Source organism: Helianthus annuus, chromosome 1 (assembly GCF_002127325.2).
Source record: "Helianthus annuus cultivar XRQ/B chromosome 1, HanXRQr2.0-SUNRISE, whole genome shotgun sequence".
NCBI classification, from domain to species: Eukaryota; Viridiplantae; Streptophyta; class Magnoliopsida; order Asterales; family Asteraceae; genus Helianthus; species Helianthus annuus.
In genome coordinates, this window is record NC_035433.2 from 5827626 (window position 1) to 5844405 (window position 16780).

Genomic DNA, 16780 nt, shown 5'->3' on the forward strand with positions numbered 1-16780 from the left:
CCATAACAAATTTTCATAATCTAATAGGGATTGTAAACACCCAGGTTTCCATTTTTTTAGTTTGTTTTGTAGAGCCTGTTAGGAGACCTCTTCATTGTTATTAGCGCTTTACCCTAGCTATCACGTAAGAACAACTTGTCACCTTTCATGGTTACTTCACACCCCGTCTTCGTGGCATGTCCAAGGCTTATAATGTTACTCCTTAAGCTTGGAATATAGTAAATGTCGGTCATGAGATGTTGTTCCCCGGTTTTACCTTTAAACAACATCGAGCCATTTCCGGATATACCAACACACGAGTCGTCACCAAATCTAACCTTTCCCCCTATCCTCTTGTTAGTTCAGGAAAAGAATATGATAGGTTTCCTGTCATATGGTTGCTGACATCATTGTCCAAGTACCACTTGCTTCGTATTTAGTCTCGGATTCAAGCCTCTTGGGTAGCACTTTTGACTCATTCAAGAAAAAAGTTTCCTAAATAGTTTGGACCATAAATATAGTTGGATCTTTACCCTTGATCTCGGCTAGATTAACTTCTTCTATTTTACGTTCGGAACAGTGTGAAACAAAGTGTCAGAACTTGTCACATCGGTAACACTGAATTTTAGACATCTCTTGACTCTTACCATTGCCTCGTTTTTGTTGCTAGAACCGACTTCATTCTGCACTCGGGTTTGACCCAAATCACGACCTCCATAGTCTCTCGCCCCACCCCATCCACGTGAGCCTCGTCCTTGGTTATGGCTTGTTGACCCGAAGAGGATGATCCGCACCTGTTAAATAACAGTTTGGATTGTGGCTCAAAGGGTATGTCATCTTCTTTTAAACGTTCTTGATATGCATTTAACCTACCAAGCCAACAATGCCTTCATACCCAACAGTCTTCAAATCCAAAGTTTGTTCTAAGGAAGCAACAATTTGAATATACTTTGCACAGGAAGGCTCTTGAGAAATTTCTTAACTATCTTATATTCGTCTATGGCTTCACCTAGAGATGTCGATTTTAAGGCTATGCATGATAACTATCCCGCAAAGCCATCAATGAAGTCCGTCTCCGTCATCTTTAGATTATTAAACTCAGTTGACAGAGTTTGAAGTCGTGCATCATTGACCTGTTCCACTCATACGTTATTATTCTTGATCGCTTCCCAAATCACTTTAGCGTTATCTATGTCTCCAATCTACATGATCATGGTTTCGGGCATTAACTAATACAAAAGAACAATCGCCATGTTATTCTTGTCATCATTAGTACTACCCGATTGTATTGTATCCCAGACTTTGTAAACCTTCATGATTTCTTTTACCCGTAACGACTAGACATTGTAATTTATAGATGTCAGGACATTAAATGGATTGGAAACTTGCAGTTCTTTTCCCTTCGGTGGTGGTATGATGATTGTCGCTGAACATGGGCTTTCCATCTTAAAAGCCCTAGTTTCATTTATACTGGCTACTATAAATAATATTTGAACATAGTAAATGAAAGCAAAGGTATTTATTTTTTGAAATTTATCTTTAATATAATTTAGGAAAAATTATGGTTGTGTTACGTTATAGAAAAAACTTGTAAAATATTCATGCAAAATATTTTGTATTTCGGAAAATCTTAATAATAGTTTCCGGGGCTTATATCTAGAGTGAAAAGAGATGTGTGAATAAAATTTAAGGACGGCGGAATAATACGAGCCTTCTTTTTAAATGTTGTAATATTATTATTATTCTCAATTAATAAAATACGGACAAAAACCTATTTATCCAACCATTCACGTGGTTGAGTATAATGGATATACACTAGAGGATGAGTTATTGTCTCCATTTATACTCTAGTTCGTGAAGGGGACCCTATCACTTTAATTTAGGTTTAAGTCACATTTTCCATCTTTCTTTTCGTTCTCCAAGTTCACAGACACAATCTCAAAGCCAAAGAAAAACAATTAATTTCCGTAACATAATTTAAATAAGAGAAAAGTGCTCAGATAGTCGTTGTGGTTTGCTCATATTTCACCTTTAGTCCCTACATTTTTAAAATTACAGCTATAGTCCTCAACTTTGACAAATTCATTCTCGGATAATCTCTGGCGTGGATGATGATTAGTTTTCTCATTTAAGTTGGTGTGAAATGATCAAAATACCTTTATTATTAAAAACCCCAAAAGACATTTTATCTTCTTCTTCACCAGCACAACTCCACCCGCCACCACCCTCTCACCACCCGCGACCACCCTCTCCTCCTCTCCTCCAGCGCTGCCACAAACCACCATGAGATCCGACGAGGAGGTGGATGGATCTGCATCACTGCCACCAACCTCCATAGCTGCCACCAACCTCCATAGCTGCCACCAACCACCACGACACCACCCTCTCCTCTCTCCTCCTCTAAATCGATGCCCCTTCATCGGTTCGCCTCCAATTAACCCCACCCACAACACAACACAACACAACACAACACAACACAACACAACACAACACAACACAACACAACACAACACAACACAACACAACACAACACAACACAACCTTACCTACCATCTGTTCTCTCCCCCAACTTGTTCTCCACCATCGGTTTCTTGATTGGGCGAGAAGCACTGTTCTCCACCATTGGTTTAAATGATTAATTAGATTGTTTTCTTTTTTTCAATTTTTAATAGAAAGGGTACTTTGGTCATTTCACACCAACTTAACTGAGAAACTAACCCCCATCCACGCCAGGGACTATCCGAGAACGAATTTGCCAAAGTTGGGGACTATAGCTGTAATTTTGAAAATGTAGGGACTAAAGGCAGTGGCGGACCCAGGATTTTATTTCAATGGGGTCCATTTTCGGGTCGGTCCTCGTTCGGGTCGAGTTAAAGTGAGGTTTGAACTAGATTTAAAAAAAAATAAGAAAAATGGGCTTATCAAGGATTAAACCCATGACCTCTTGGTGGAAAAGAGGGAGATTTACCACTACACCAGCTTTCTTTTTATTTCTATGGTGTCCACCTAATTGTATTTATGGGGTCCATATACAATTTAATATACCGAATCTACTATTTTTTTAAAAAAGATTGGGGTCCAGGGACCCCGGTGGCACCAATGTGGGTCCGCCCCTGACTAAAGGTGAAATCAGAGCAAACCACAGGGATTATCCGGACACTTTTCTCTTTAAATAATAAATTTTTAAGTTGGAATATTTAATAAACAGATCGCGTTTGATTTTACATGTATAACATACTTGATAAACAGGTTGTATTTTAGTTAACTGGTTTAACTTATGTAATTAAAATAACCAGCATGTCAGCCCATTAATTAGAACTAAAAATGAAAAAATATATAATAAGGTCAACCCTCATCCCACTACGACATAAACTTAACCCATTTATTACATCGTGCCAACCAGTATAACACGCATATAATTTGAATACAACTTTCAATGGTTTATAATCTGCCAACCCGTTTACAACCTGACCACATGTTTGACTCGTTTAGATAAACGGATTATAAGGATTGTGTTCGGGTTGCACAAATGTCTTCGAGACAAATATGCCGTGTCCGGGTTCATCACTCAACCCCAAACCCAATGCGATTGGTGATCGACACCCCTAGTAGAACATAAACCATTTGAAACTTTGCAGTCATCTTGAGTGTGTGCAACATAGCTCTTCCAACGAGGCCCAATTATTTGCTAGGGCTGGGGATAAGAGCTTCAACCATATTTTCAAATAGTTGGGGTTTTTTTTTTCCTAAAAATACACTAATTTTTTTTCAAGGGTTGCGCCCGCCCACCCAACAAGACACTTGGGCCCGCCTCTGCCTCGCAGACCGAGATGATTTTCTTTTTAGGTAAATTTCAAAAATTATACCTAATATTTCTCCTTCCAAAACAAAATATGCTTAACTTGTACAGCTTTTTAAACTTACTGTTGAAATTCGGAGTGAGCTTTTGAGAGCAAACATAATGTGCTAACTTCTCATATTCTTTATATTTTGGCCCCCCCCCCCCCCCCCCCCCAAGCGATTTCATTTTTCTTTTCTCTTTTATTGCACCTTCCATTGGCCCATTAGATACTTCTTCGTGAATGGTACGAGGCCCACGTGTTGAGTTTTCAGTTATTTTTTCTGTTGCATGGCCCAAACCAGATTTTGCTCATCACTTATCAGATGTAGAGGTGCACAAAATACCTGAACCTGAAAAACAAATCCGGACCCGTAATTAAAAAAATCCGGGTATTTTAAACCTGAACCCGACCCTACCCTACCCGTAGGGTAGGATCTGGGTATGGGATTCAGCTAACTACCCGAACCCGGATTTTTTTTATACCCGATTTATACTCGGGTTTTTTGTTTACCCGGGTTTTAGGAATACCTGTACCCGGTTTTTACTGTGACAACCCGAACTCTCAGGGTTAGTAACGTTTAATTAACGTCTGTGCTAAATGTTCTGTTCATGTATAACTCCGTTAAACTAAACACGATAACTTGTTAATTAACGTCTTGGGCCACATACTTTGGGCCGTGAGTTACTTGATGTTTATTGGGCCGCAAACCTACCCGAAGCACACACATGACTACTTGGACTCTTGTGACTAATCGGGCCCTCTCCCTCTCGTTTTGACCCACACATGTTCCAGGCCCAAAATGCCTTCCAAGCCCAACTCCCATATGTGTCGCATATGTTTAAGTGTTACGTAACTTAACTTTGTTTTACAACTAGCGAGATTACCCGCGCTTCGCAACGGGTTTCGGTCGGTATCTGGTCGGTTCCATATGGTACCGGCACTCGGAATAGCAATCGAAAGAGACAAGCACAAGAGGATATACACATCCATTGAAAACAAAAAAAAATGAATATCGTTACCGATAGCGATGTTGTTCGGCTGGTAACAATTCGATTCATCACGGTAAAGTTACTATACCAAACTCGCCATAGCTTATGGCACCAAAAAAATCTCTATTGCAAATACAACTCCATCTTCAACAAAATTTATACCGCTGCATCGAGAAAGCCATAAAAATGAATACGTTACTCGTAGCGATACCGATATTCTAACAATATCCGTCAAAATTTTTACGGTAAAGTTTGACTATATTTGACTCGTTCGAATAAAGTTATAAATGAAAAACAAAATATACTCAAAAGTATTATAAAGATAAAGAAACAAATAAAACTAAGTTTAATAATTTTTAAAATAATATAATTAAAAAACTAATAGTTAAAAAATAAACTAAAAAATATTTGTAAAATTAAAGAAATAACATTAAAATATTAATCTATTTAAAAAATGTAAGATATAGTAATTGTTTATTTTTAAATAATATCATTGAAAAACTAATAGTTAAAAAAAATAAGCTAATAAAGAAAATATTAGTAAAAGTAAGAAAATAATATTAAAATATTATTCTACTGTACATGTCCTTTTAAAATGTAAGATATAGGAATATTCATAACAAAACCCTAAACACCCCCCCCCCCCTCGCAGCTTATTGTGTTTGCACGCCCTCATCACTTCTTGGTTAGTGAACTATTATCCATGCTTGGTTCGAGTTCCTTTGATATATATATATATATATATATATATATATATATATATATATATATATATATATATATATATATATATATATATATATATATATATTATGAGATTGAGACATGATATTATGTGTTGTATGTGATGATTAATTTGTTATGTTATGTGTATAAGTGCTATCAGTCATTATGGTTAAGGATTAGTGAATATTCGTTATTTGGAATTATGAGTGTAATCAAGTAAATGATAATTGTTGTTTGATGATGAACGAGAACTGTTGATTTAATGTGTGATGTTAAATATTGGGATGTTAATTGGTTTAAGTTAATTGTTCTAAGTTTAGTTATAATAATAAGAGTTATGCAAGATCCCTGGTTCCGAGTCTATGCACATGAGTATTTCGGAATGTATAAGACATATGGGTATGCTAACAAGTATTATGATTGTTCTTGTGAGAATAATTACTCATCTAGATGGCTGTGATATTATTGAATTCTATATGGATATTATGTGTTTATTTGAGGAACTAATATTCTGGTTTGAAAACTTTTGTGTTGAATAACATTGGGCCGAGTAAGAGTGGGCCGCACCCAAGAATAACAAATATAGCACAAAAACAAATATGTTGGGTTATGATCTGAGAGGTCGTGTATGGAGTGGAAATTAACTAATATTGGTTGCAATAGTAGGTTTATGTTAATAATTATGTATGGAACCAGGGCCGATGATATACATATAACTACCTTGGATTGTATGGTTTATAATTGATTGGGCTGCTGGATGTCTTAAACGAATACATGTTAAACTTGGGCTGAAACACTTGTGTGAGTTAGTTGTTATGTTAATGTAATTCTAATACATAATGGGTAACAAGTCATACACAGTTAATTGGGCCGATACATGTTAACAGGGCTGCTAGAATATTTAGATGAGATTATATGGTTGGACTGGTTGTGATAGTTGGGCCGCAATGTTGGATACGGCGCCTGGTGGGTCTCGGGTCCATGAACCACACACACACTCACAATTATTGTATAGCCGATTATATTGTGTTGCACAAAAAATTATGTGGGTCACTAACTTGGTTAATGCACATGTTCTAATATCGAGGAATTTTGTGTCGCGTGACTTGTATAACTGATAGAGGTGAATTCGTGTATGAACGGAATCCCGGATGAGAGAATAATTAATGATACTTAACCAACGTGTAAATTGATTATGACTGAAACCATATGTGTGTACTACCTGTATCTTGATTGTATAATATGCGAACACGGAATGCATGTACGTGAAACGTGTGGATTATGTGCACTATTGACTGATTGTTGCCGATAACCATTTTAGGACGTGTTTGTTCAACTGATAATCAAGGTATTTAATCTTACCGAGAAACCACAGGTGAGTTCACTGCTCTTTTTCCAAGCATGCATCACGGGGAGGGATATCGGGTAACGTTCCGGGGAGGAATGTCAGGTTAATGGGATGTTTGTTATTACTCATTTCTATCATATAAGACCCCTTACATCTACCAATAGTTGTCGGGGAGGCAACGAGGTTATTAGTTGATAGCGCTATTAGGTTTGGCACCCTCACACCATACCGGGGAGGACGGGCGTGAACTAATTTCCTGAAAGCATGACCAATGTTTTGATAGAGACATTGGGGTTGGGCAAATACATCTTGTAGCCATCTACGGTAATCGAGTTAATAACAACATCAAATCAAATTATTGAACTGTTGAACTGTTTTATACACATACCTGGTAACTAAACGCGTTAACAAAACTTTGAACTCACCAGCGTCGTCTAACACACTTGTCTGCATGCTTGTAGGTCGTTAGATGTCTTGGATTGGAACTTGCTGTCTGGAGTAGCTGGGGGGGTCATGGGTCGACTGGAGGGATTCATGTGATTGAACTATTGTTATCACACTTTGGTTTTTGAAACAGTTTAAGATTGGTTTACTATTTGCTTCCGCTGAACATGTTGGTTTTCGTTTAAACTTGTTGATGGTGATTTTCGTTAATAATTGAGGATTTGATTTATAAACTTGTATGGGTTCAATGTAATTAGTGGCTCGTTGTTGGTACGTCACACGCCTAACAGGGACATTCCCTATGTTGTATTTTGGGGGTGTGACATTTACGAATACCCGATACTAGATTTTAGAAATGTATGCACTTTAATTATTCTAGCTCCTAGTAACATGTAATCAGATTAAATTAAAATCTTGTATTACTAAACTTCATGTTTATAAACCCAAAAATGAAGTTGGAAACAAAAACTACAAAGTTCGTGTTTATACCCATCCGTTTTTTTTAATATCCACCTGGATTTTTTTCATACCCGAACCATACACGTACCCTACCCGAACCCGAAAATAGGGTATTTTAATACCCGGGTATAGAAAACCCTAACCCAGGTACACATGGTATGAATTTCCTGGCCAATACCCGGACCCAAACCCAAACACAACCCGAGTATTGGCAATACCCGAAAATTCAACACCCGATCATATCCATATCCGGTTTTGTACACCCGCCTCGCCAATGTTTTTTTAATAGTTTTAAATTTTAATGATTACTATTTAAATCCAGTATATATAAAGTCCAAATTTGAAACTTATCATGTAATATTAAATTTGTTAAAGTCATTTATTAAATCTACTAAAATCAATTTACTTAACCTCTCATAATAATAAGTAAATAAAAAAATCAAATTTATCACACCAATTCGGCAATTCTAAACCAATAAACATCTATCTATACAAAATACAACTGTCTCCACACTTAACTCAACATAAAAGAAATGTAGTACACACCACTTATATTATAGCTCATAGCTTTTTTGGGGTGTGATAAGGCTTTGATATTAATAGGTTTTGGGTTTGTTTCTGATAAGGGAGTTTTCTCATATTTATTGGGCTTCCTTCTGAATTGGTGTATAAACATTATGCCTAATAGAGATGAATATGATCAGGTGATTCCGCTAATGACACGATAATACTTGAATGGTACGTTAGTGATTCAAATTTGCCGTTAAAAAAAGTACACACCACCCATATTCTTTTTGTGGTATGTCCTTTGTCCCATTTGGTTCGTGCTTGGATCTTACACCAACTAATTCTATAAGTAGTAATTCCTTGTCCCATTATTGTCCATTCATAGAAGAAAGAAAAAGAAATAACTTAACTTTAGATGTATGAAATTGATGCAACCTGTACTACTTTATAACCAATTTTACTTAATTTAGTAAGCAAAAGATCAAATACAAATAATTTTAACATACTAAACATACAAATTGAAGGAAAACTCAAAAAGATAAGGTGACATTTTTGTAATTACCACCAACTATCAAAGTTACTATACAAATATGAACTCAACCAAAAATACCTAAAAAACACAAATTTTTTTTAACATTTTTATTAAAAAAATCGATGCATTTTGTTAGCAAAAAAAATTTTTTTTTTCTGCTACTAAAAGTAGCGATTTTTAAAAAAAAAATGTTTAAAAAAAAGTAAAATAATTTGTGTGTTTTTTTATTTTTTTAGGTTTTTTGGGGGTTTAGTTTTTAGCATTTTAGCTTGGGTAGGGGTGGGGGGTGTTAGGTTTTTCGGGGGTGGGGGGTTTAGGTTTTTGGGTTGGGGGGGAGGGGGGTAGGTTTTTTTAGGTTTTGGGGGGGGGGTTAGGTTTTTGGGGGTTGGGGGGGAGGGGGTTAGGTTTTTTAGGTATATTTGTAGAGTAACTTTGATAGTTATTGATAATTACAAAAATGTCACCTTGTCTTTTTGAATTTTCCTTTAATTTGTATGTTTAGTATGTTAAGATTAATTGTACAAGAACTTTACCCTAATTAATATAAACGAAATTACAGTCGATGATAAAATTATTATCACTAAAATAGGAAAATTTGTAATAAGTATTTTCTTAAAAGGTGTACAATAATTTTGATATAAGCTAAAATAGAACATTAGCAAGAAAATTGTGACACAAGTTATTTTAGATAGTCCCCTTAATCTAGAAAGGGTATAAAAACACAATATCATAAAATATAACAGAATGATGAACAAAATATAACACATTGCCGAGCAATGTAACACAATGCTGTGGAAAAAAAACACAATGACGAAAAAACACATTGTCAAATAAAAAGACATAATAATCTAAAACAAAGATTATAAAATCTACAAGCTAGAAATCCACAAGCAAAAATCTAAGATCGTAGAATTCGATAAGACGATTTCAATACCGTTAGAATAGGTTCAATCGAAAGCCGTTTGATACCCTTCCTACGACTTCCGTTTTAGAATACTATGTATTTGAACCTTTTTCCAAAGGATTTAATCAAACATTTTACTTTTTTTGTTGTTATTAAAATCACTAGTATTTAGGACCCGTGCGTTGCGGCGGGACCGTTAAACTAAACAAAAATAGATGTAAAAACATTGAACCGAAAATGAATACCAAAATGTAAAAAAAAAATATTTCCACGTGTTATAACAAAGACATTGACAATATCCGAAATCTTATGTAAAAAAGTGAAGCACATTGCGACGATACCATTAAATCAAACAAAAATTAGACGTAAACACGTTGAACCACACACACGTTGTGACATGTTAACTCGCAACTCAATCGAGTTTGAATTAATAATAATAATAAATAACAATAATATTAAAATAAATTAATAAAGTCTAGGGTTTATTAAAATTAAAAGTAAACCATAAAGGTTATTTGGTATTTATACTAAGGTGTTGTTTGTTTTTTAAGAGGTAAGATGTTTATAGTCTGCTGACAACATCTGCAGACATCTGTAGAAGAAAAGGTGGACCAAACCTCTGCAGTCTGCAAGAAAAAGGCTGTTTGTTTTTTAACGTATGTAGACTTCTAAAATAAACTGGTGGTGGTGCTAGACGATGATGGTGGTAAACGGTGGTGCTGATGATGGATGGTAGTGGGTGGTGGACGGTGGACGGTGGTGGGTGATGGACAGTGGACGGTGGACGGTGGTGAAGGTGATGGACCATAGTGGGTGGTGGACGGTGGTGGTGAACTGTGGTGGTGGTGAGTGGTGGTGTTTAACTCTCTGCAGACCTTTAAAGATCTTAGAAGTAGTTGGACCAAGTTTGCAACAAGAAGAGCTCGTGCAGACGTTTTTTAATGAAACGTCTTTGGAAAAACAAACAGTCTGTGTGTTGCAATGTCTGCGCGTGGTCTGCAGACGCAAACAGAAGAACTTGCGCATAGCTTTTCAGAAAAAAAAAAAAAAAAAAAAAAAAAAAAAAAAAAAAAAAACCAAACAACACCTAATACTCTAAGGAAGGATTTTTACATTTAGTAATAATCTAAGGGAAGAAAACATAAATGTTTATATGCGATAGAGACTTGTACAGATAGCCATAAGACTTGTACATATAGATAAAAAAAAATAAAAAATTAGTGGATGACATATAACATCCACCCGTTGGCCTACAAAATTTATCAACCAATCAACAACATTTAAAATGTATAGTAAAACACAGTCACGTTAATATTTTGGTAAATTATAGTTGGGTAAATTCTTTTATAATAACTAGTCATTTACCCGCGCGATGCGGCGGAAAACATCACTTAGGTTGGTGATTTTAGGGCTATGTACGGAGCGGTTCGGTTTGAGCCATAACCAAAACCAAATTCGCGATGCAATGGAAAACACACTATGAGTGGGAGAGTTTGGATGTGAATGGTGATCACCACCACCAGTTTCATATATTGTATTATATGTTATTTCGTTAATTAAATGAGCAGCTTTCATATGACACATGTAAATAATATAGTCAACATGACACTAACAAAATGTATATTAGAATGATAGAAAACTATGAATGATACCATGCAACCAAGTGCCCCAACTATTATAAAATCTCAAATTTATTAGCACGTCGGGTTAGGTTGGGTCAAGCGGACAGGTCTCGATCGAAACAAATCAGTTCAAAACATGGACATTTTGGGCCGGGTCAGAACACGCTTTACCCAAATTAGATTCGTGTCAAAACGGGTTGTTTTATAAAAAGGTACCAAATAACTAAAGCTATTTAATATAAATAAATCTGGTCAACAAAGGTTTCATTAAAAATATTTCTATTTGTAGTTGGTTACTCAATAAGAAAATATGAATCTTCTCGTCATAGGACCTCACATCACGTGGATTGCCAGATCGCCGCTTTAACTCCTAAGCAGCTTGATTTAAACAAGCATGGATATACCTACACCAAAGCCAACCCTTTCTAGACCGTCATAGGCAATCTCAATTGCAATAGAGAGAGCAGCAGCTTGTACAAAATCCAAGCTCTTAGGTTTTAAACTCAACCATGTTGCCAATCAGCCAACTCCTACGGCAATTTTCACCATCATCATTCGTCTGCAATGGAATTAACATGTTATAGAGATGATACGAATATGAATATAGATATAACTGCCATGTAAGGTGAGACCCACAAAACGAGCTTAATGATCTTGATAAGGACATCAAAGCAGAAGAGCAAAGACATGAAAGCGAACTAAGTACTAATATACGGGTCAAAATGGTCAAATTTTTGGTACAAGTTGACCCGAAACAATTTCGAACATAACTTCTAATTTTTCGAAACCATTAGTCCACAACAACAAGCCATTCTCATAAGTTTATGGTTAGTGCAGATCAAAATGGACCGAGTTGGACTTTTTTCCATGTTTTCAAATTCTACAAAAACAATTATGATTGCATAAACAACATACTTACATTATTAATCCAAAGTTTTGAATAAAAAAATTTAGGAGGTTGTATGCGTTAGAAGTAAGATTAGGCCTTTTTAGTTTTTTAATCACCTATTTGACCTGTTTGAGATGATAGACAATTATAACTGGTCCATTAATAAGCAATTGGGTCTAAAAAATCACTACTCGTGAGAGTGGAGCCTTGGTAATTGAAGTTCCAAATTAAAAAAAAAAAACTGAGTAAATTCCATTTTTGCTTATAAAGTAAATTCATTAGGCACTTAGTTTGTTCGTGAGAGTAGAGCCTGGGTAATTGAAGTTCTAAATTAAAATACATTGACAAAATGCAATATATGGACACCATATTTATGGAACAGTTCGCCATCAAAACTCACTTACCTTATTAGCTGCAGCCTACAGCTGTGGGTGTTTTTTCCGGCAAAAAGCCCCTTCCCACCCTTTCTCTCCGTAATCACCATTCACCGCCTAAAGAAGGAAGAGATAAATTAGCAAAGTGTTCAAACAACTTGACATAAAGCTAAAATCTGAGTTATTATTGTTAAATAGAATATATAATACTTCATCTTTTATACAGAAAATGTACATTGCTACAGATAAAACAATGATTTTTGAGAGCTTAAGAGTATGAACACCAATTATTTGAGACTCATAATGCCGAGAACAAAACCTACTGTGAACAAAATTTCAAAAATGCTGGAACAAAGTCTACCTTATTATTTGAGGACCAAATTCACCAGAAAGAATCGAAAATAAAACTCACATGCACATGCGCACACCTTGTTCTGCCCTAGCTTGGATAGCATCACAAATCTGTGTTGTTAAGTCGGAGATGGTAACATTTGAAGCAGCAACTTCTTCAGCTAGAATAACCTACAACAAAGATACATTTATCTTAACTTGTATAAATTGTCTCTAATCCTTCATAAGCGATTGCAGCAACAAGGAATGTGATCATTTCGAAGCGTAATTATATCTGTTAAGTGTTAACATAACAAATGCCAGTATGTACCAAGAAGAAAGGAATAATGCTACCATACCAGCTGCCAGTTCAGCATACAACTTGCTTTGTTTCCCGTATGACTTAGAAAGGTCATCAATTTTGGTTTGAAACCCCTTTCGCTGTGCTTCAACAGTCACGATCATGACCTCCAGCGAAGCTTTGGTCTTCGCCAAAATTTCTTCGGCATCCTGGCGGGCAAGCCCATCAGCGGTTGCCTTGGCTAAGCTCTTCTTTAGCTCTTCAAATTGATGTGTGTATGGCAAAGTAGGATCCCAACGGGGTGCACTGTGCTTTCCAATATGCTGCAGTTGACATCTCAATTTCGTGTTTTCAACCTCGGCCTCAACCTATCTTCGATGAAGCTCTGAGGTAAGGAGATTGGATCGGGCCTGATTAACCATGACCAGACCCGAGATATCGGAGTCACCCAGGCTTCAGAACTGCAAATGGTCAGCAGGTGTACCAAGGTTGTACACAAAAAGCTTGGCCAAATCTGGTGCAACCACAGTATCTTTGTTAGCAATAGGCCAATATGGAACGTACTTTTCCCCAACGATCTTTGGATCCAATATTAGTAGCAGTGGTTACAACACGTAGGAACGAAACCAGTGAAGATGGTCCTCACGTTGTATTTCCACAACGTCTGTATACAGAACTTGGCATGAGGCAGAACCCTTATAATTAAATCATTTAACAATAGCATGTAATAAGTTTAAATTACCTCTAACTCTGTTCGCTTGAGCCATCTCTAAAACTTTAGCGGTTCACCACCAACACAAAAACTGTAAGCTTCTGCAAGTCTACCTTGGGGAGCTTTTGGCTTATTGGCTTTGGTGTATTAAAGTCACATAAATGATAAATCACTTTCGAAAACGCACATCCAACATGTGAACCAGATCATGTTATATTATATAATGAGTCGTATAGGAATAATGTAATCGGCAAGAATACCTGAGATTTTTGTTGTTCACTATATGTCCTAGCTGAAACAGGCGTAGTGATCGAAGGGGACATGTTTGACCCTTGTTTGACCGGAAGAGACCAAGATCGATTCCCGTGGAATATAGACTTAATCTTGGTAACAATATGGCTTTCAGGATGTAGAAGAGGACTTCTTTCACCGTCACGAGGAGTCTTCTCTTTAAATCTTACACTTTTAAGTTTTAACAACACGTGATGAGGTACCGCCTTTAGATGCATCTAATTGAGCATGTCTTGTTGGTATTTTGAGCAACAAATCTGAACAACATGTGTTTTTTTTCAGAATTTTTAACCTCATTTGTGGATTCCTTCACACTGTTATCAACCTGCAGACCGATCAAATCATGGAAAGAACACATAATTTATAAACTTTTTGTGAAATTATGGCTAGGCTGCCTTTTATACAAACACACTATCCACACACCACTACATGAGTACGTGTCATACGGCCATTTGACGACATGAGGAAACGGTCATATGGGTCATATGAAGTGGTGGTCGCCAAATCATGCAGCCCGTATGATGTGTTTGACTGACAAAGATATGACTGATGTGACTATTGACGCCCTATGACCATTTTTCGCCCAGTTATATGGCCTGTATGATGTGATAGACACGCTATCGTACATTATCAAAGTGATGTTTGTATAGCAACACTATGTATCTAACTATACAACAGAAATTGCGGCATGAATCAAGAAAGTGAGGGAAAATTCCAAGATCCAGTTATGATAAGATTTATGTGGTGTGGCATCACCAAGCAACAAACTTTGGCTTAATCTACAAATGGGTACACAATTAAACTTCAAGAATCACCCAAAATCACAAAACCCACAAACAAAATAAATTTAGCATCAGAAGCAGCAACAGATGTAAACAAAATAAACCCTTCATTCCTCTCACATCACATCTACTATTTTTTAATCAAAATAAACTTAGAAGACCACCTGGCCAAGAGAAGAGAGATTCCTCTCGCATCACATCTATTTTGTTGACAAAATGCTTCATTTCTTCCAACGACAAGACGGTGTGTTATCATTATCAGTCATTATCTCTAACACAAAGAAATAACAATATTACTTGCAAGAGCAGTCCAGTATCTCTACAGTGTATGTTTTTCCAATTCTGGCAGTTTTAACATGTATAAATGGCTGTGAGATACAGGTTTAGATGCAGATTAATTAACAACATCAATTTAATAAAGCAAAGATAGTGTTCAAAATAATTATATTCCGCCATGACACTTTATCCAAAATTCAAGAACTGGGATACAACAGTAACAAATTACATAGTCAAAACAAAATAAAGTATAAAACTATAAATAATCTAGTCTGGTAGTACCTTGAATGGTTCATTGTCAGTTAGAACGCTATTCCAGGAATATCACGAGCCAAGCTGGGAAATCCTTCAATATCATGAACCTCACATTAGTGTTAAATTATATTACTTAGCTCACATTCCAAAAGCAGTAAATCTTGTCGTAACACTGAAAACAGATCTGAATAGAAATACAGGGGAAAAGTTGGGTTACCAGAAGCTTGTCGGAGAAGCTAGAACAACCAAAACAATTCCAAACATCACTACGAGGTTCGATCTATACGAAAATGGAGACATTCATCAAAATGGAAACGTCATCGGAACCCTAGAATCTCCGCCATAATACACTAACATTGTCGTTACTGTAGATCTGTTATCAAAATACACTAACCCTAGCATCTCTGCTATACGCACAGCCTATGGGTGTTTGGGGTTTGAATTTTGAAACAGTATTAGGTTCCATTGTTTGGGCCTTGGGGGTTTGCAATTTGAAATAGTTTCAGGTTTTCAAAGACGGGGTATGTAACTCTCAAAGTTAAAACTAAGTAAATTGATAGGATTAAAGAGGTGTAACTTGATAGGATGTAGTGGTAGCACATGAAATACCTCATAAAGGAGAGACTGCAAAGAAGACCAAAGTTGAGATGGACCTCAACCACTTTTTAGAGGGACAGATATGTCTTCAACAGCGACGACGGGTTGTGGAGTATGAGAAACCCTAGAAGGAAAATCAAGCATCTACAGATTTGAAGTTGGGTGTGGAAGAGTTCAAAGCTTTATTCACTACATTGAGATTTGTTTATCGATCTGTTGTTAGTGAGAAAGGCTAGATCTTGAATCGCCTTGAAGAAAAACCCTAGATCCAGATCTGAATCGCCAGAGAGAGAGAGAGAGAGAGTGAAAGGGGCAGGGAAGCGGGCGATTGAAATGTTTTGAAATGAATGTGAAACCTAATGTATCCCGTGTTTTTTAGTATGAGGGGTATAAGTGGAAAGTGATATTTTCTGGTGCTTAAAAGATTTGTACATTATGCTTTAGGGGTGTTTTAAGGGAATTATAATGACTTTAAGAAGTCCTTCAAATATGCTTATTAATATAGTATAGATTAATGAATAAAAAGCTTTTGAATTTGGTATATTTAGATTATCAAATTAATTTAATATTAACCTATTAAAAATAATATGATAGTTTGAAGTTAAAGCAAAATAATTCAAA

General features: G+C 36.2%; 1 long non-coding RNA gene across 10 annotated transcripts; it reads right to left on the reverse strand.

Moving 5' to 3' along the window:
• Positions 1 to 11528: 11528 nt before the first annotated feature.
• Positions 11529 to 16483, reverse strand: LOC110943650. Of its 10 annotated transcripts, none has more exons than XR_002594946.2 (8): positions 16172 to 16483; positions 15780 to 15842; positions 15590 to 15643; positions 13989 to 14574; positions 13305 to 13910; positions 13028 to 13137; positions 12646 to 12732; positions 11529 to 11911 (listed from the first exon to the last, which is right to left on the reverse strand). It is a non-coding gene; the product is annotated as an uncharacterized LOC110943650 (long non-coding RNA). The 10 variants fall into 10 exon arrangements; XR_002594938.2 differs by having other exon boundaries at positions 15590 to 15653; XR_002594942.2 differs by having other exon boundaries at positions 13989 to 14095; positions 14219 to 14574; positions 15590 to 15653; positions 15780 to 16483.
• Positions 16484 to 16780: the final 297 nt, after the last annotated feature.